We start from the raw sequence: 22,609 nt of genomic DNA on the forward strand, positions 1-22,609 counted from the left end.
TGCATTTAATTTCTATGTCTTATTACTCATTGCAAATTTGTACTCTTTAACAGCATCAATAAAATCCCTCAACTCCATAGCTCTTGGTAACCAACATTTTACTCTGCTTTTTAAGTTTGACTTTTTTAGATTCCACATATAACCAATATAAAATAGTACTTGTCTTTTGCTGTATAATGTCTTATTTACCATAATGTGCTCGAGATCCAATTATGTTGTCCTAAATGGCAGGATATTCTCTTTTCTCATGCTTGAATAAATATTTCATTACACACACATACCACGTCTTCTTTACCCATTCATTAACTGATGGGCATTTAGGTTGTTTCCATATTTGGCTATTGTGAATAAGGCTGCAATTGAGAGGAGTGAAAACACATCTTTCAAATGATGTTTTCGTTTCTTTTGGGAATATACCCAGAAATGGAATTGCTGGATCATATGTAAATCTTTTTAAATTTTTTTGAGGAATTTCCCTATTGCTGTCCATAGTAGTTGGGTCAATTTACATTCATACCAATGGTGTATAAGGGCTTCCATTTCACCACACTATCCGATTCACAATAGTATCAAATGCAATAAATACTTAGAAATAAATTTGACCAAGGAAGTATAAGAGCTGCACAATAAAAACTATAAGACTTTGCTAAAAGGAATAGAAGATACACACAAATGGAAAGACATCCCATGCTCATGGATCAGAAGAATTAACAATGTTAAAATGTCCATACTGCCCGAAGCCATCTATAGATTTAACACAACCCCCATCAAAATACCAAAGGAATTCCTCAAAGAAATAGAAGAAACAATCTTAAAACTTGTGTGGAACTTCAAAAGACCCCAAAGAGCTGAAGTAATCCTGATGAAAAGAACAAATACAGAGGTATCATTCTTCCTGATTTCAAACTATATTACAAAATAATAAACTATACTATATAGTAATAATGGTAGTGGCACAAAAACAGACACATAGATCAATAGAACAGAATAAAGATCCCAGAATTAAATCCCTGCATATACATCCAACAAATATTCATCGAGAAAGCCAAGAATACCCAATAGCAAAAGGACAGTTTCTCCAACGAATGATGCTGGGAAAACTGTAGAAACTCATAGAGAATAATGGCATAAGACCTCTATCTCACACTCACAAAAATTAACTTGTAGTAGATCAAAGACTTAAACATAAGACCTGATACCATGAAACTCCTAGAAGAAAACATAAAGAAGCTCCTCAGTTAGCCTTGACAATGATTTTTTTTGATATGACAACAAAAACACAAACAAAAAAGCAAAAAAAAAAAAAAAATGAAACTACTTCAAACTTAAAAATTTCCAGACAGAAAAAGAAAAACTTTAAAAAATCAAAAGACAACTAGAGAATGGAAGAAAATTTTTATAAACTGTGTCAGATAAGTGGTCAATACCCAAAATATACAAAGAACTCATACAACTTAATAACGAAAAAATCCCATTAAAAATGAGAAGAACTAAACAGTCGATTTTGTTAAGGATGACATAAAACCAGTTAACAGATTCTTAACATCACTAATAATTAGAAAAATGCAAATTAAAATCACAATATCACCTCACAACAGACTTGTTAGAATGGCTATCATGAAGAAGACAAGAGACAACGGTTGCTGGCAAGAATGCAGTTTCAAGTATTATATTCAAGTTTTTAATCCATCTTAAGTTGATCTTTGTGTATGTGTAAAACAGGAGTTTAGTTTCATTCTTGTGCATGTGATTGTCTAGTTTTCTCCACACCATTTATTGTAGAGACTATTATTTCCTCATTGTATAGTCTTGGCTTGTCATAAATTAATTGGCCATAGGTTTATCTCTGAGTTCTCTATTCTATTTTGTTAATCTGTCTGTTTCTATGCCAAAGATAAAGTTTTAAAAATGAATTTATATGTAACATTTGAATGAATTTAATCATTTAAAATCTTTCAACAATGAAAATATGAGGCCTGGTTTTAAAAAATTAAGCAAACATAGCATGATTCTGGGTCTGACATCATGATTGAAGTTATGACACTGGAGGTTAATAGCTGTTAAATTATGAAAATATTTTGGAGATAAGATCAATTGTATTTCCTGATAAATTAAGTGTAAAATGTGAGAGGAAGAGAGTTGTCAAGGATAAATCCATGATTTTTGGCTTAACCAACTAGAAGGATAGCATTTCTATCATCTGAGATGAAAAACACTAGGGAACAAGGAGATTTAGGAGTAAGATCAGGAATTCTTAGAGTATGAAATGTCTACTAAATTTTAGGATAAAGGGGAATGTTTTAATCAAGACACATGTCGATTTTACCAGCTTTATTTTTAGTTATGCACTGTTTCCGTAAAAGATTCCATCTTTTTATATCTATTGCTTTCACTCTAATTTTGTCTTTAATTATTGAAATTTTCCAATGAGTAACTTATCAGTTTTTACATTGCTAACAAATGCTAGCTGCCAAGATAGTAAGTCAATTTAATTTATAGCTCTGTTTATATTTTCTATTACTAAATTCTTAAAAATGTTTATATTAAAATATACCATATAAAATACATATTTATATAATTATACACCAAATTTAAATGTAAAGACTTTATTTTTAAGAAATAGAATATTCTCAGTTCCTTTAAGTTGATCAATATTTCTCTCCTTAGCTTAATTTATATGAGAACATGAGTGCTCAAAGTAGAATCATCTTCCTAAAAAGAGCATTTGTTGGGAAAACTTGTATGTTGGGACTTTCCCTCTTACTGCACTTGAAAAATTTAGATGACCATGAAACTAAATTTGAAGCAACTTTCTGGAAAATGAAAAAAAAAAGTGCTTGGATACTATAGCTAATCAACCTCTAGACTCACGAACGAGGCTGTCCTAGATTATCCAATTGGCCAGCCAACTGGTTAGTTGATTACAAATAGTATAGCTGGCCAAACAGAGATAAGTTGATCCATATCAAAAGAACCATCTAGCAATAATTATAAGTAATAATAATTATAAGATCACTAAATTTGGGGGTAGTTTGTTATAGAGCAAAAGTTCATTTATGCAATGGATCATCAATAGAAGATAGAAGGCAATAAAGTGACTTGAGAAGCTTTAAAAAAAAAAAGTTTAAGTGTTAGATCTCTAGCACTAAGGAACTATGCAAGAGGAAGAAGGCTGTTCAAGAACCAACAAAAAATCTGAAGAGAACAAACATTTCAATGGATGCTACAAGATGAAATTGACTCCCAGTTAATATTAAACAGAAAAACTGACAACGGAATGTTCAGCAAATTTTCTACAGGCAGTCAAGTAAGAAGAGAGGACATCTGTTTCCTATTTTTATCATCCCTATTCCATCGCCATAAGGAATAGGCACAAGAAGGAAGAACATAATACCAGCCATTCCTATGACACTAGAACTACAGATATAGATTAGTGTTTGGGGAAGAGAAAAGAATAAAGTATTTTGAATCAGCTATAAGACTGAACAGTTTGCAATTTTACATTTCTCAGTAGGATCTGTGTTTTATCAGGGAGAAATATGTATGTTCTCCGAAGAGTCATTTCAAGGCTTTTGTATACAATGGAATGCCTATTTTTTTGAGTGTGGAAATGTCCTCAAACTGTTTTTTTTCATAGTCATGAAAATAAGCTCATCGAAATGAAAGGATTTAATGCAATTGGAAGTTTGAGATTTTCTCTATAAGTGAGATGGGAATCTTGGTTAATATTGCCTGACAGAATGGATTATGTGTGGGAACATTCTGAATGAAACACAATTTACTTATAATTGGTAACATATGTCCTCAAAAGAATAGAAAACCTAGTATTAGAAAACTAGATTTATCTGGATTAATGAATTACATAGTGTAATCTTTTCATTTTCACTTTCTTTCTCTCTTGTTCTTGCCCCTTCTGAAGGATTTCTGAAAAGAAAAAGAGGGGGGAAATCCCTCAAATTACATACTCTGGAAATGAAAGTTTTTCCTGATAAATCATGGAGATTTTTCCATTTTACTGCATTTACAGAAAGGTGAAAGAACTAGATTAACTATTTTTTATGAATCCTAAAATTGAAATAATTTAGTGACTCCATTTCTCTGCTGGAATTGACACCCTGAGCATACGATACCATACTATTGTGGCAGACCCAAGTGTAGTTCATTCCATGACTGTTTGATACTTTTAACATTTAATGGACTGATGGACAATATGAACATCTTATGCATGTGAGCATATTTTCTATGAGAATACAAACCACCAATGAACTCATTTGCTTATATAATAAACAAATGTTTTATTGAAAACCTTCTATGTTATGTATTGAGAATTAAAAGATGACTATGACAAGAACACTGGATCTCTGAATTTGGTGGCTAACACAAACATATAACCATATCATTACAAAATTTAAAACAGTCATAACAGACATTGATTTAAGAAGTAAAGAGGTGGTGGATGATAAAGTAAAGATAGTATAGAATTGGTTTAACCAGCAGTCAAGTAAAATGTAAGGTAGACATTCAAGAGATATGTGGAAACCTGTAGTTGGGAAAATGTGTTCTGGCTTTGGAGAATTATCTGACATGACTATTAAGGGAAGGATAGATATATATGGAGTTTTATATGTGTATTGCAAATAAACCTGCCTGTGTTTTACTCCCATGTTTTAAATATGGTGTACATTTATTCATGATATAATAATGTGGACAATTTAAATGCTAGAACTGCAGGATTGCCACTTACTTTATAGAGATGAACATCTTATTTGATTAAGAGAATCAACTAGAATTTTTGCATTGCTTGTAGTCTCCCATCTGCCATCCAGAATCTGACACTAGTCAGCACCACAAGCTAGTACTTGTAACTGATATCCAATATTAAAATATAATAATATGAGACATTGTCATTTATAATAAATTATCATTTCCTTAACTTTATTTATGAAAAGGATATTTTAGACCAAGTTGTGAGTTTCCCTTTAATCTTATTTTAACATTGGGTAATACCAGGATTGTTTAGTCTAACTGGGGGATTGAAACCATGGGATATGATAGTTAAGATGAAGTGAGGATTACATAATGTTGGCTAAAATATTTACAGTGTCCTGCTTTGATTATCTTCTGGCAAAGATTTCTTCTCTAACTACATAAAAAACAGATTGTAGACAGGCTGCAACCAATCTTAACTCTCCATGTCTAACCAACTAAAGCATCCTATTTCTTGGTTCGATTGAACTTGCCAGGAAGCATACAAAGTCCTGGCAGTGTTTGTGAGAAAATACCTCAGTGGAATTCAGATGAGACGACGTACAAACTTATTAAGTTCCAACCCATTAACAAGTAAAGTATTATACTTTCAAAGAAACATATTACTTTAAAGGAGCACGTTACTATATGTCCTGGTTGTAGATTTTAGATTGAGCTAATAATGGGTTTATTAAGGTTGTCACGGGTACACCACAGGGCATGCGATTTAGAAGTTAATGATAGGAACTCAAGAGCCCAGGTGCTTAGATCTGTACCCTATCTTACTTCACTGTTCAGTCAAGTTGGACATGTTATTTAACCACTGTGTGCCTTCATTGTCTTATTTATAAAATGGGAATACTAATATATTAAGATGAGTATGGAAATTAAATGAGTAAACATTTTTTAGGGCTCTTGAAATAGTGTCTGGCATCATGTATGCTGTATTAGTTATTTTGAGGTAAAACTATTACTACAAACATACTGGTTTAAAATATATACACTATTATCTCATACTCTTCATGGGTCAGATGTCTAGACACAGCTTACCTGGGTTCTCTGCAAGGCTATAATCAAGATGTCTTTCTGGGTTGCAGTTTCATCTCAAGGATCTGGGAAGGATCTGCTTAAAGACTCACATGATATTTGGCAGACTTCAGTTCTTTGTGGTCCATGTGGTTAAAAATGTTTCTTTTGGCTTGTCAACATAAAGTTTTTCTCAGTTCCTTGCCTGATAGACCTCCTAACATGGTTGTTTACTTTACCTAACTCAGCAAGAGAAAAATTTCCTGCAAAATGGACATTATAATCTCATGTAACATACTTGTAGGAGTCACACTTGATCTCTTTTCCTATATTCTATTAGTTAAAAACAAATCACAGGTTGTGGTGACACTTATGGGGAGAGTATTATACAAAAAGGTGTGAACACCAAGAGGCTAGGATAACTGCGGATAATTTTAGTCTGTTATTCATGTGTTTGATTAAACAAAAATTACTTTCCACAGAGTGATGTACATAAAAGTAAATACCAAACAATTACTCTCTATTGATTTCTCGGCAGTGAAAATCGAATAACACATGATAGAGCCAGCTCATACCTGCTGTGAGACATGCTCATACCTGCACGTCTCTTTCTAATTCCAACTCAATGGTACAATATTGCTAGGTTGATATCAGCCATGGTTGGTGTATTTACATCCCTCAAATTGGCAAATGCCACAGATCAGAGCTGTTTTTACGTTAGAATGCCAGTGGTTAAACATCTACCATTTCACACTTTTTGCATTTTGCAGCACTGGCTCCATTTCAATTACTGTGATTCTTTAACTATATTTACTTGGAAACATCTTAATTAAATCTCAAATAAGACTTCAGGAAAAAAATTAGGTAATATCCTAGCGCTGAATTTGTCAAATCTTTTACTTTAATTAACATTTTATTAAAAACAAGATAAACTCAGTGTGGTCCACTCACATATGAAAAAATATGGATACTGATGACTTCTACATTATAGATCTCTTAATTTGATAGATAACTTTAAACTCCAGACCAACCTTACTCTTAACAAATGTTGACATATGTTTCTATAACATATGATCCTCAAAAATAATGTTTCTTAAAATATCTTGCAGAAGGAGCAAGCATACTCTAGGTCCAGTAATTCTATCCCTGATGGTCATATATTCTATTGCTGAAAAAAAACAGCACATAATAAACATTTTATAACAGTCCATCCATCTCTCACGTTTAAATATCATACATTGGGTTGTAATCTCAGCAAAAGATATAATCCTTGTTCATGTTGTCAATTCTCAGTTCACTTTAGTGTCAACCATAGCATTATATTATTATTATTAAATATCATTAACTTTATTATTATTTGTTTTCAGGTATTTTCTAACATCTCATACTTTATATCATTACTTAACGAGCCAATTCTTTTTGAATCCAGGGTGGGGTGAGAATTAGAAGATAATTGTCCTCCAATATCCATTTTCTATAATGAATATATTGAGATTCTTCTATGATTAAGGGAGCAGATTGTTATTAGACTTTTGAAAACTTTGCTGATAAGGAGAGATTTTCCTATATTTTTTTGTTGCTTTACTATGAAGTTTTAACTGAATATATGTCCAAAAACTATAAGTATATAAAGCCTCCCTCTGAAGAAAAATAAATGACTGTCTTGATCAGAAATAGCCACTCTTGTGGTCTGTCTCCATGTGGAAGTTTAATGATCCAGTATGAGCATGAATTCAAGAAAAGCTCCCAACTGTCACAACAAACTGAAAAGTTTCCTCCCTTACATCTGGCATAAGAATTCATCTTAAATAAACAATAAAGAACACTGTCACAGACAGCAGCTATAAAAAAATTTGACCATGATTTAGCCATAATGCTATATTTCCTGAAAGTTCACTTTAGAATTTTGTATTAGAGATAAAGAAGGAAACTAAAGCAGTGTTTCCAAGTGTTACTGTCAATTAGAAATAATAAGAGAGTTTATTAAAAATAAGAACTACTATATCCTAGACAAGACATATAAAATCAAAATATTCAGAAGAGGCAAAAATCTATTTACCTGAAAATTATTATAGGAGATTTAGAAGAGATTGTAGGTTTGGGGACAACTTGTTTTTAGAAGCATACCTAAAAAATGTAAAAACTCAACAGTTAAGTAAAAACAAAGCAAAACACCTGAATAATGTATTCTCTGATCCCTGTGAGAAAAATCCCTGAACTTAGGATTTACACTTATGCCCTTGGCATTTTATGAAATGTCCATCTGAAGAATGTTTTTGATTATATTTAAAAAGTCATAGTCACCTATTACTATTAATTATGCCATGCAATGTCTCTTGATAAAAATCTTTTATAATTCAATGGCTAATACTAGTGATTCAATATGTAGCAAATATAGGCAAATTTGAACACACTCTACATTAACAAGGAAAAACTCTGTCCAATAGTAAATGGTAGAGGTCAGAGTTCTATAACCATAACTGGGAAGGAAAAAGGCAAAATATTCCAAGATTAGCTATTTTGCCTGAATTGTGTCTAAACTCCTCTGCTATATCATTATCTGATCCCAAATATCTAGAACTGAGTTGTGGTCTCAGAATAAAAGTATAGGGAAAAAAATGGGTTTCAGCGAGCATAGAATAGGGATATCTAATGAACTGAGATGCTTCTGGAGAAATGGGCTATCTGAAAGCACTTTCTATTTTGCAATGGTCTTTTATATCCAGCCTAAAGCAGAAATTTTAAAATTCAGGTTAATAGCTTCTGAAATTAAGTTGTAGTCATACACAAAATGTTATGTAACATTTAGAAAATAGATTATTCTTATGGTTTGGATTTAGATAGAATATTGATTTTTTAATTTACTAGGTTGACATTGGTTAATAAAATTATATAAATTTCAAGTGTATAATTCAATAATAAGGACAACAAACCAGATTGTTCAAGCAATCCAAACAATGCAATAAAGTAGTAATCATTGCTGATGTTTACTTTGTCTGCTCTACCAAAAGTTCTGAATTAGTATGTACCAAGATCGGCCACAAGCAGAAACCTGGACCATAGTGACTTATGCTTCAGTGACAAGACAGATGATAAATGAACCTTGTGCAACTAAGAGTTACTGGCATTGTCAATGTCTGAATGAGGAATATTATGTGTCCAAGTTTCTAAAGAACACCTCGGTAAAGTATTATCAATTGACTTGCTTGTTAATATTTAAAGAGAAAAACAGAAACATTAATTTCCAAATAAATCAACCAAGTAAAATGATTAGCTTTTCCCTCTGAAAAATTCTCTACTTCATTCTTCTTTTAGTTTACTTTTAATGATGGCCATGGAATTAGGTATTTCAATCTATGATATAATGTCTAATTCTTCTCCCACATGGGGTAAATTTAATCTGCCATATTAGTGTCTTTACCATAATTTTCCAAACTATTCATTATACCTCTGCACATGGCATTTTGTTGTACCAAATAAGTTCAACATGTAGGAAACAGGATTCAAGAGAGACAATATTCATTTCATTTTTTCCAGCTTCATTGAGATATAATTGACATATAACTTAAGTTTGAGGTGTTCAACATGCTATGAAACAAACATGTATTGTGCAATAATTACCTCAAAAGGGTTAGTTATCACACCCATCACCTCACAGAATTACAATTTTTGGCAGAGGGGGTGGAGGGTGGTGAGAACATTAAAGAATTACCTTCTCATCAATGTCAAAGCATATAATACGATATTGTTAACTATAGTCAGCATGTTGAATATCAGATCTCCAAAATTTACTCCTTTTTTATCTGGAAGCTTTAACCAACTTTAAACTAACATCTTCCCATAATCCCCCAACCCCTGGCAACCACAATTCTAATCTCTGTTTTTATGAGTTTGGCCTTTTGTTTTTATTCCACATATAAGTGAAGTCATACAGCATTTGTTTTTCACTGACTTATTTCATTTAGCATAATGTCCTCAAGGTCTATCCATCCATGTTGTGGCAATGACAGGATTCCCCTTTTGTAGGGCTATATAATATATATGTGTGTGTGTGTTATCTAAATACATGTATCTATATATACATATATGCATATATATGTGTTATATGTAATCATATATATACACATACACATATATACATATATAATATATAAACATACATATATGTGCATTTTTAAATATATTTATATATTTATAAATATTATATATCAGATTTTCTTATCCATTAATCTGTCAATGGACACAGGCTATTCTCGCTTCTTGGCTATTGTGAATAATGCTGCAATGAGCATAGGGGTTCAGATATCTTTGTAAGATAGTGATTTCATTTCCTTCAGATATATACCCAGAAGTGGGACAGCTAGATCACCTGATACCTTTATTTTTGAATTTTGAGGAACTTTCACATTGTTTTCCATAGTGGTTGCACAAATCCATATTCCCACCAACAGTGCCCTAGGGTTCCCTTTTCTCCATATTCTCACCAACATTTGTTATAACTTGTCTTTTTGATAACAGCCATTCTAATAGGTGTGAGGTGATATTTCATTGTGGTTTTGATTTGCATTTCCTGTGATTAGAGATGTTGAGCATCTTTTCATGTACAGTTTAGCTATTTGTGTGTCTTTTTGGGAAAAATATCTATGCAGGTCTTCTGCACATTATAAATCATATTTTTGGAGTTTTTATCTATTGAGTTTTATGAGTTTCTTATATATTTTGGATATTTACCCTTTATAGATTTGCAAATATTTTTTCCCATTCTGTAGGTTGTCTCTTCATTCTGTTGGTTTTTTTTTTGTGCTGAGCAGAAGCTTTTTAATCTTATGTAGTCCCATTTATTTGTTTTTGCTTTTGTTTCTTGCATTTTTGATGTCATATCCAAAAAGTCATGGACAAGAACAAGATCAGGAGCTTTTTAATTGCTTTCTTCTGGAAATTTTCGTTTCATGTCTTACACTTAAATATCTAATCCATTTCAAGTTAACTTGTTGAATAGTGAAAACAGAAGTTCAGTTTTTCCTCTACATGTGAACATCCAGTTTTCCCAAATCCATTTATTGAAGATTATTAAGCTTCATTCCAAAGTGGTCATGGTTAACCATATGATGAAGACAGGAGAGGCCAGGAGACAATAAAAAACTGGCGGTAAAACATTTTATTCCTTCTACTCCTTTCAAGAATAAATTATAATTTTATGCTTGGGAGCTTAGAAGCAAGCACAGTTGCAGCTAAAAGTTTCCTTGAAGATTTACTATTTCGACTAATTTTACCATAAAGCTGTCTTATTTAAGATGTCCTATCATTATTAGGACATCTTATAGTAAATTCAAGAGGGTTGGGCTTAGCTATGGAGAAAGATTCTAAAGATCTGTAGAATCCATTTTAACAAACTAGTTAATTTCTTATAAAAATAAAATTATAATGAAATTTTATTAGTATAATTAGAAGTTTATATACAATGGGTACCTTACTGATAATGAAGGATATGCCTATTGAGATAATTCCCCAGAATGTTGATTCACTTTGCCACAGCCTTCTATTCTCATTTATTTTAACCTTGACTAATGCAAAAGGAAATGGCTAATGTGTGTCCCTCGAGAATTCACTGGCTCCCCATGTGTTAGCTATGTACCAGATTTCTAAGAACGCAGTAACATTATGATCTTTTAAAGAATCTTGAACTTCTGGGCAGATAAAGTCCATAAAATACCCTTTACTGAGATAAACCAATCAACTCTATCTTGGCTATATAATTTTGGATAATAAAGTCTTATTGACAATAAGATCTCATCTATTAAAGTTCCTTGATAAAAAAGAATGACAATACAATATACGGGTAAGACCTGCCTTCTACTTTATGAAGCAAGGCTGTGTGGTGAAGAGCTGCAGTGCTCAGGATAAAGATATCTGGCTGTCTAAAGATGTCTGATTATCATCAATAGCCAGTATCAAAATCTATTCCAAATATCATATTTAACGTTGATGTTTTCAGGGTATTTTCATTAAAGTCAAGAATAAGATGTTTTTCCATTTCTGGTTATCTATTTTACATAACAAACCAATCTCAATAATTTCTGATATAAATGAATAGCAATTTTACTATGCATATGGGATCTGTGACTTAGAAATTTGTACTGGACATAACAGGAATGATATTCTTGCTCAATTATATGTGGGCCTCCTTGAGGAGATTCCAGTTTCTGGGGTCTGGAATCATATGGTGGATTCTTGATTCACATTTTGGTAACTAGGCTGGGCTTGCTGGTGACTGTTACCTGGAATGCCTATACATGGCCACTCCAACTGTCTTGGGAATCCTTATAGCATGATGGCCTTATGGTACTAAAACTTGTTACACTATAGATGAGGTAAACCAGTGTTTTAATGAACAAGGCAGAACCTGCAAGTCCTAGCCTAAAAAACCTCACAATATCACTTCTACTGTACCACATACAGGTTAAAAAAGTCACAAATTACATTCAATTCTAGAAGAAGGGACAAAGACTCCTGTCTCTTCATGGGAGCCATATTGTATCAAATACTTTGGAGCAATGTTTAAAAACCACATCCACTATTTTCAACAGTATTTTGGAGGTCTGACCCATGCAAATAAGACAGCAATAAGAAATAAGAAGAATTAAGGAATGTTGTGAGGAATATATATATATATATATTTTATATTTATATGTTATACATATTTTATATTTACATATTTAGATTTATAAATACATTTTATATTTGTATATTTTGTAATACTTTATATATTTCCCAAGATTTTCTACAATAAAAAATTATTCATCAAATTGGTTAGATAAAAAAATCAAAATTAACAAATAAAACACAGTTTTATCCCTATATACCTCTTAAAAATAAAAATATAGTAGGAAATAACCTACTATATAGCAAAAAAAGTATTATCTACATTGGTCAATATAAAAATAGAATCATATTCCTACTTCCCAGGATATACGAATATTAATTAAATGTGGATCAAAGGGCTAAAACTAAAAGTAAAAGCAACTTTAAAAAACAACAACAAAAAAATATTTTAATAATGTTTCAGTGCAGAGATTTTTTGATGAGGTACAAAAAGAAAAAACTTTTAAAGAGGAAAATATTAACAAATTTGACTGTCTATAAACTCTAAAAAATACTAGGAAAATTATAACAAAATGATAAGTGAATAAAAAATGAGCAAAGAATATAAAGAGAAATTCACTAGAAAAGAACGACAAATGGCTAGCACACCTGAAAGGAGGTTTCACGTCACTATTAATTGGGAATAACAGGTTAAATCTACAATGAGATACTCTCTCATCACCACTAGTTTGGCATTCATGCATAAAAGCATACACACACATACATACATACAAAAATGTTATAATATCAAGCAATGAAAATGTGAATAAATCCTACTAGTAATTCACCTTTGCAACAAAATGGTCAATTACAGTAATTAAACATGCCAATCAAGTAGATTTTTTTCAAAAGAAACTCCAAAAAAGAATATAAATAAGAAGTTGTAGTATGAAAATAATCAGAATTATTTTATTCCCTATGCCATGAGAAAATAAATGAACAAATAATAACCAGTTAAGAGTTCACACTTTGATTTATCTCACACATTAGGAATTCTGGAAGCAGATATTTCTGGGGTTAGTACAGTTCTTCGATGAGGTCAAGGACCCAGTACTCTCTGCCTTTACACTCTAGCATCCACATTATGCATGCTTTTCATTCTCAAATGTCATTTCACAGAAAAATATATCTGCCAGTGCTTTAAAGATCACATCCACCAAAGGGAAAAAGGAGAATCAAGGAATGTAGCTAAGAGACTCCTCCTGCTTACCCTTCTTTTTTCTTTTTCTCTCTCTTTTTTTAATCCAGCATAAAAGGTTCTCCCATAAGCCCTGCAGCAAATTTCACTTACGATTCACTGTGCAGAACTCACTTGGGATAGACAAGCAAACGAGTATTCTAGCACCAGAGAAAGGCACTGGGATAATTATTCTGTCCATAGCTCACCTACAGTCTCTGCTTCTTTTGGTAAAAAAGAGAGATTAAATTATCCATGTTGATCACCAAAACTAATGAAATTAACTAGATCATTTAAAAATATCCATTTCCTTTCCACTCCATTTCTTTTAATACTGAATATCTTCAAAACATTTTAATGAGAGTTTATGAGATCAAACCAATGAATTTTAATTTTGTCTAGAATGTTCCCATTTCAAAATCACCAAGTCTGAATAAAGTAATACCATACTCCAAGGCTTTTCTCCGATGGACAGTGAATACATAAAATTTAAAACTTACAGTTTGTTATATTTTTGCTTCCTAGATTAAGAAAATTAAAAAGCAGCATATTCATGAATACTTCTACACCATCTTTAGTGTGGTTAAATAACATTCATTTTAATTAGACAGTTTAATTGTCTTGTGTATATCAGTATTCTTAAAACTAACTCTGAGGGAAAGATAAATACTGGAATTAAGAATAGAAACAGCAGGCTGCATTAATAAGTAATAAAGATACTTTAAATAATTATGGCTATGTAAGAGCTACGCCATGAACAGCTTGAAACAGTAATTTGCAGGATTCTAACCTATGAATTATATAATTTAGCAATTTTCTTCATATTTTTTTCTTTTCTTAACCTTAAAAATCAATCATAACACTAAGTAGTGACTTCTGAGCTGGTTTTAAAACACTTTTACATTTAATTAGATCCAAAATAAAAAGAAGATAGTTGAGGACAAGATTTTATTAAAATTTGGGTGACAGCCACAGCTGCATATGGAAAACACTAATTACTAAATATTCTGCACATTTGGCCAATTCTTTTTCTTCATGAACACTAAGCTTGCACAATTTAGGGTTCACTTGGGATTTTCCTCTACACAAATCAACTTGTCCATTCAACTGCATTTCCCTTAAAACCAATTCGTTAATATAAAGAGTAGTAGGAATTAGAAAGGTATATAAAATGCTTGATAAGAGCTTTTACTCATCAAATATACACAAAATCCAATAGTATGTTTAGTTGTGTTTATAGAGAAAAATTATCTGTGTATGTTCATTGATTAAATTCATCAATAATCCCATAGCTTCCCATGTTTCAATAAAGAAAACCAGGACAAAGGAGGACTTTGTGAGTTCTAGGTACTTCTTCCTTCCTCGGCCCTTCCATGAAATCATACACAAAAATATTCAAGGTTATATTTGTTTTAAAATTGTATAGGTCTAAAGATGAATATATGACGATTATATTAACACATTTTGTTTGACCTAAAAGCTATTTTTTTCTTATTTTCAATTAAAGCATTTTTTTAGGTCCTTAGTTGTAAAGAGAATCCTAGACACCATGTGTACAGGAGAAATTGCCACCTGGGTCAATAGAAAACCTACTGTTTCTTTGCAATAATTTCTATTTTAATTAGAAGAACTGAAATTAGAGGCCACTTAAAAATTGTGCAATGTAACTTTATTTTACCCCAAAATTCAATCTTTAAAGTATTCCCCCCCCCAAGAATTGAAAAGGAATAATAAAACTGAGTGAATTGAAATCCATTCACACTCTTACATAAGATATGATCGTATAAGAAAACAGATAATATGGAGGCATAAGTGTGACATAGTATAGAAGTTGTTATGGGTTTAAATATTCATCAGGGAGACAACCAAATTTTAAATAATAATTGCATTTATATCTACCTCAAACTATCTTTGTTGCAGTCAGCCAATGAAAAATGAGAAACCCTGTGATTCCTCACAATATGTTTTTTTGTTTAATCCAATGGAGAATAATTATATATGCTACGAAGTTTCTATCTTTAATACATACATGGTAAGAAAAGGCAGATATAACCAAATTCTTATTATTGGGGAAAAATGCCAATAATATATGCCTTAACTGATGTATTAAAAGAATAAAATGAAAATTAAAGCAATAAAATAGACTTTTCAATAAAAGTGAAAATGTCTATTTTATTTCTCACAATTCCACTAACTGCAGAAAAGATTTGAATAAAGAATGTATGACCTAACATTATTGAGCATGACCAAAATGACTTGTTTTATGAAAATAAAACTAGCATAAAGAAAGTTAAAATGTATATTTATGTGATTCTCATTTACTCTCAGCTTAGAGATATTTGTCAGGCGAGCTGTCATGTCCTTTTATCTTTAGACTCCAGAATGGTGCCCGGAAAACTACAAGGTACTAAATAAAATATCTGTTAAAGAGGCAAAAGGTTCAGAACACTCGCTAACTTAACCTGTTTGAATATGTGCTAATATAGAACTTTTTTTTATTAAAACAAGTTAACAATTTCTATGCAAACTACATATTTTGTGGGAAGTTGCTTATTATGATAAGAGCTATTAAAAAACATTATATGAATTGTTTCATAAATTTAAATCAACTAAAATGAATTAGCAAATATATTGTTACTAGGTACCACTACAATTCTGATAGATCTGAAAAAACTGCCAAGAATAGATTCAGTTATGTTTTTGACTGATGACATATTTCTAAGTAAAAAAGTAAACAGACTGTTTTTGATACTATGTTTCAAGTATTAATAGAAGACCTCAAAGTAAGCATATATGTATGTTTGTGTATGTCTGTATGTTTGCCTATAGAGATTAGATATAATATTGATAATTTTATAAGAAACTAATAAAATATCTACTTATTTGATATTTCTAAATTACTATAATATTCTGCAGCTTATAATATAAATCACCATATATATTCACAGGTTATTTCCTGAAACTATGAATCATAACACAGATATTGTATCTTTTATCCTGAGTCAAATCCTGTTTGTGAAGTATTTGACACCATGTATAAAACAATATTTTCAAAATCAGCGTAAATAAATTGGAGAACAATTTTATAAATGGGAAACAGGTCCAAAATTAATAAAGAAAGGGTAATGACACATGTTGAATGGGGATATGGAAAGTGTCGAGAAGTTCTGAAGGGTTGGTGAGAGCTGTAATCTTCTTTACTATTAAATTAATGATCTAGAAAGGGAAGAAAACTACATATTAGTGGGACATGTGAATGATAAATTGCTAGGTATACAAAAGAATGGAATAAACAGAGAAATAAACTGACGTAGAGAGGTAATGAATATAATAAAAATAAAAATGAAATTCAGCTCAGAAAATGAAAATATGTCAGAGAAACAGTCACCCTAAATAACAATATCCATAGAACTTTTAAAAAAGAGCATAAGTTAGAATTCAACAGCTTGATAGTAAAGCTAGTAAATGGAGAAAAGAATCATGTTATTTGTGTTTTTAGATTTCATCTTACCTGAGAATATCCAACCTAGCTCTGTTTGCTTCTATGCTAGAACATTCTAGATTCACAATGAGCTATTAATAATCATTGCATCTTGGCAAATATATTAACAAGAATTAGAGGCTCAGGGCCTATAATAGAGTCAGGATATGCATCGAGGGGTAAGCATGCCCATTTTCCTACTTAATAATCATGTCTCGCCTATTTTTCTTCCCTGCAAAGAGTGACATCCCCACACCTTTAATGTTCAAATGTAACAAAATAAAGTAAGGATTTGAAGTTCCTAAATCCCAACACATTCATAATTGATGCTTCTATTCTGAATAAAAGCACTTCCAATATTTTAGATATATTTCTTGTCATTTGTCTCAGAACACTTTCCCCACCTCTCCTCGTAGTCTGTATTTTACAGATATTACTGAGAATTTTAATTTACCAATCTTGTCTCATAGCTTCCACCAGAATTATCCTTTCTTCTGTGCAAAGATTGAATTTTGGGGAATATACAGTGATTGTTTTGAATATACCATTAAAGGAAATCTAACTATGGGAAAAAAACAATATTAGAAAAGTCTGACATTGGATGTATTAGCAGTTTGTTTCAAAGTCAAATTTTAGTGATAACTTAAAAACAAAGACTGCATTTGCTTGAGAAGACTTTTATTATTTATGCTTTTGTATTATAGTTCAATTATATACTACAGACAGCCGATGTTTCTATTACATTTTTTTTTAATTTAAAAAAGGCCTAATTCTTTATTGTCTTTAAAAGTTAAAAAGTTATCTCAACTGGTATGTTATTTACACAGATGATTCAAGAAGTATTTCATATTGCTTTCTAAGAAAATCGTTTTCTAGTTCCCTTGAGTTATTAAGAAAAGTGTCAATTATTGAAACATTTATTAAATCATCCCTTGGCAAATCTGTGATTATTCCAGCTTTGTGGCATAAGTAAAATAACAATGGACTTATTTAAAGTTAGCTACAAGGCATTCTCAAGGTGCTCAAAAACTGCTAAAAATTTTCTAAAGCGAATTTTTGGAACATATTAAGTAAAACTGAACAACCACTTTCTGTAGAATTTATGATTTGTATTAGGAGAAATACACATATAAAACAAATGGAAATTAACTTAGATATGTGAGTTTTAACTAGGAACATATAAACAAAAATATATTTGGTAGAAACTTAACAGGAAAAAATTCTTTAAGAAATTGATCTGATCAACTTTCTGATAATCTTGTAGAGATTAGTTAGAAGTTCCTGGGGCAGAATGAACACAAAGCACTCTGCCAAATTCACCAAGAATTAAGTAAAAAACTCTCACTAAAGATGCTGAAGAAGGTTTCACCAAACTGACAATTTCGTCTATCATATTCTATAACTACCAAGAAGATTCATAAAACTGTATGCTTTCACTCCTGGCTTCTAAGTAGGCTGATATTATTTAGATACATTACGTTTCCATAGTGAAACAAAAGTAAAATTATCATATCTACTGCTCTAGGCCTCACATGTTCATTTTTACATTCCACCCCAAACAAAACTCCACTCTAAGGTGTCCTGATATCCATGGTGATAACACTCCAGTGCCTTGTAATATTATCAAAATGGTATTTTGCAAGATTGCTCTTGTCTGAGCATTTCCTATGTGCTGATATTAGGAAGTAAAGCTGGCTTAAATTTAGGTCTGTTTCTATAGTTAAAACTGTTATTGTCAGTTCCAGTACTCAGAAACAAATGTTATTCATTGAGTATAGGTAATTTATTTAAGTACCCTTAGGTATTTGTAGTAGTTGTTATTATTAATAAAAAATAATGCATATAAAAAGCATGTGTTTATATTATAGAAAATTTAGAAAATGAATATTTTCTAAAATGACTAATAAACAAAAAAATTACCTGTAATATCACAACTCCAAGAGATATTTTGGTTTTATGGTGTAAATGCAGACACTAACCTACTCATGCAAGTTAATGCCCTGGAGAGCAGCCCACAAAGTCACAAGCCAATATAAGTTCCTGATAAGATTTCTCTAATAGCTCTTGTGATCAAGTCTCCCCAGCCTCCTATAGTTTTTCTTTTATGTGCCCCTTAGATAAGACCCTATAGAACTTCCCAAAACTCAACTCTGGTCATTTGAATTGATCAATCTGGACTTAGCCCAAGAACCTTAAAACAGCAGTCCCCAACCTTCTAGGCACCAAGGACCAGTGCTCCTATGAGAATCTAATGCCTGATAGTCTGAGGAGGAGCTGAGGCAGAGATATTAGTGCTGAAGAGCAGAGCAGAGCGGCTACAAATACAGATGGAGTATCACTTGCTTGCTGGTACCCCTGCCGCTCACCTCCTGCTGTGCAGCCAGGTTCCTAACAGGCCACCCAATGACTACCTGACTGTGGCAAGGAGGCGGGGAGAGAGTTCCCTGCCCAAAAGTATTCCACTCATATACCTTAATAAAGGTATGTGCCCCAAAGGTACTGCCTCCAAATGTCTGTACTCTACCTTGACCTCCCACATGGCCCCCTGATGTTAGGCATGCCAGGTACTTTCTCTAGAACCTGTGAATATAGACTTCTCTATTTCAGTTCCTCTTCTGGTCTTTTGTGCAACCAATACTCATCATTCAGCACTCTGTGCTGTACTTAATAAATGTTATTTTAACAAATTCATAACACATATAAAAACCCTTCAACTTATAAACACTATTCACTCATTGTGCAACTTGTCAGATTACTGAAAATTAAAATAGGGAACAGATAGAAAGCAAATAGTACCAACACCAAAAATCAAATGATGCAACAAATAAAAAACTCCAAAAATGTTACAGTCATATCTAATTTTCTGACTCTTCTACAGGCAACTTGGTATAATACAACAAAAACCCTGATATACTAAATGGGTTCAAATTCTGATTCCATTGCTCAGTAATTAGCTAGCTTTGGCAAATTACTTAGCCTCTGTGATTTTCAGTTTTTGCATCTGTTTGATTAGCTTAATAAAAATCACCTTAAATTTTGAGAGCTGATCACATTCTTAATACAGGCATTGGCATAGAGTAAGCTGCTCCATAAAGAACAGAAAATGTAATTTTTAAAAATATTTCCTCATCCTCAAGAAAAAAAAAGCAAAATGATTTTCCCCTAATTTTGTGAATGAAGATAAAGGCACATTTAAAAATACATATGTTTGTACTGATACTGGGAGCAAACTGGAATAAAATATGAACATAAATAATAGGAAATAAATGTTTAAATTAAAATCAATCATATAATCAAAACTTAAAAAGTTAAATGGGAAAAAACATCATTTAAATTTTTAAATAAGAACAAGGATTAGAGTTAAAGAATGTAAAGCTATAATTTATAATGTAAATGTGAATAAATTAAAGCATAGAGTTGCTTGGAATGTAAAAAAAACCATGAACTTTAGAGACAATTTTAAAATTTAATAAGCAGAATATAGAGATGAAATGTAGAAAACTACAGTGAAATATTTCCAGTATTACAGAAAAATGGAAAGCATGGCTGCTCTTGAGAAGAAAAAGAAAAATAAAGACTTATCTAAAGCAACCCGATGTTTATCTTTCTTGGTTGGCAAAAGTTGCTATATTGCTATATTAGATGGGAAAAAAATAAAAAATTAAATTTCATTTCTTATGAATAAAAGAATATATGTGAATTATTGACTCCCAAACTTCCTGACCCCAAAAAGGCATTTGACTTTCTTCTTGGAATTTCAATATCTTTATGATTTTAACCTGGTCCAAGATAATATTATCATAACTTTAAAATGTTGAAGCCATTTGAAAGCTCTAACCAATTTCTTATATGGTCAGCTCCACAGTGCACCTCTATTTTATAATGATTTATCTTTTTTATTTTGATTTGAAATTAAATGTCATTAATGAAATTGAATGTCTTTGCTCTATTTTTCTTGTGCTGGTTTTAAAAGCTGTATTTTGGTTGTTTTAAATATATCCATCATGTTTTTACTACTTTCATTCAGACCCATTGAATTCTTCTTTCTGCAGAGTTTCATTTCATGTGGAGATTATGGGTTCTTGTTTTTTCAGCTTGATGTTGGTTTGTTGTCACTATTTTTTCATCACTGATTCATCCAATCTACTTTTAAAGCATTAGTATATTTACTTGGGCAGAATGTAGTAAGAATAGAGGATGTAGAAATAAACTTCAGCTAAACTCAAAATCCATTTTAGGGTTTCTCATAGAGATTTCACTTAAAATAATAGATGCTTTTGGCAATAAATTACTTTTTTTTCATAATATTTATAGGGTGAACAAAGCATTTTACCATCTGATGACTTCAAAAGGCCTTAGTTGGTTTAATAAAAGATTTAAATTTATAGTCACTTCTGTTCTCCATTTTTCCACTTCAAAATGAAAAACAAAAAGTTTGGATATCTCAAACTGTATTTTTGTCAGTCTAAGTTGGTACATTTAACTTTACAAAACGTTTTTGTATAGATAACTTCTATAATATTCATAACCAATTTATGAGGTGAATAGTTCCTGTTTTAAACTGAAAAAATCTGAAATATGAACATTTAAATGGCTTGATGACATTCCTGAATCAATAGGATCAATCAGCTGCTGAGAATCAAATCAAATGTCTCTGACTCTACTTTTTTCTCACATCTCCACTGTTGTGCTTATGTGTTCTTTAGAACCTCTACCTTGCTCCTGGTTTCCCTCCCTTCTTCTCTTCTTCTAATTATAGACATCCTGAACTCAAAGCTATAACTGAGAAGAAAAGCTATTTCCTCCAGAGTAGTTGAGTCAGTATTTGGCCTAGGAGTAGAATACTCTGCATAGAATTAGTGTTAGGCTAGAAGCACAGGTCTCTTCAGAAGAAAAAACTCTGGAAAGAATGCTTAAAATATATAGGTCATTCACTTTGAAAAGGCAGTTAAACACACCCTTACGGAGCTGAATAGGAATGGGTCAGGAGCCTGAAACAATTATTTGCCAAGAGACAGAGAGAGCAGCAGCCTGTGCCAGACTTATCCCCTTGTGTGGGTGTATCTTTCCTTATTCCTTGCTCAATAACTGCTCTTTTGTTCTGCTTAAATATCAGTGGCCCGCAGGCACAACCCCAGCTTTTGGTATTTCAGACTCCAAGGACAAGGGGTCAGGGCCTCATAAGAAGGTAAATTGATAAAATGGGTAAATTTCAGCACAGATTGTGGGGGAGAAAGGGACCCATGAGGGACTCACACTGTTGGAGCTGATGTTGCTGTCTCTTTTCTTTGTAAGTAAAACATTGTTCCATCTTGTGATCAACTGTACTTTGTTTTCCTTTCTCACTCTGATACCAAGATTGGTAAACCGTGCATGGTACTATGCTTGACAAAATTAAATACAAAATTTTATTTATTACACAACATATTTATGTAAATATTTTGTTTTCCAGTGTCTTTTTCTCTCTGTTTCTTCTTTAATTTTCACAAAGTATGACACTAGTCCCAAAGAGTAAGATATACTTGTTTCACTTCAAA

This window comes from Rousettus aegyptiacus, unplaced genomic scaffold (assembly GCF_014176215.1).
Source record: "Rousettus aegyptiacus isolate mRouAeg1 unplaced genomic scaffold, mRouAeg1.p scaffold_m13_p_8, whole genome shotgun sequence".
NCBI lineage: Eukaryota > Metazoa > Chordata > Mammalia > Chiroptera > Pteropodidae > Rousettus > Rousettus aegyptiacus.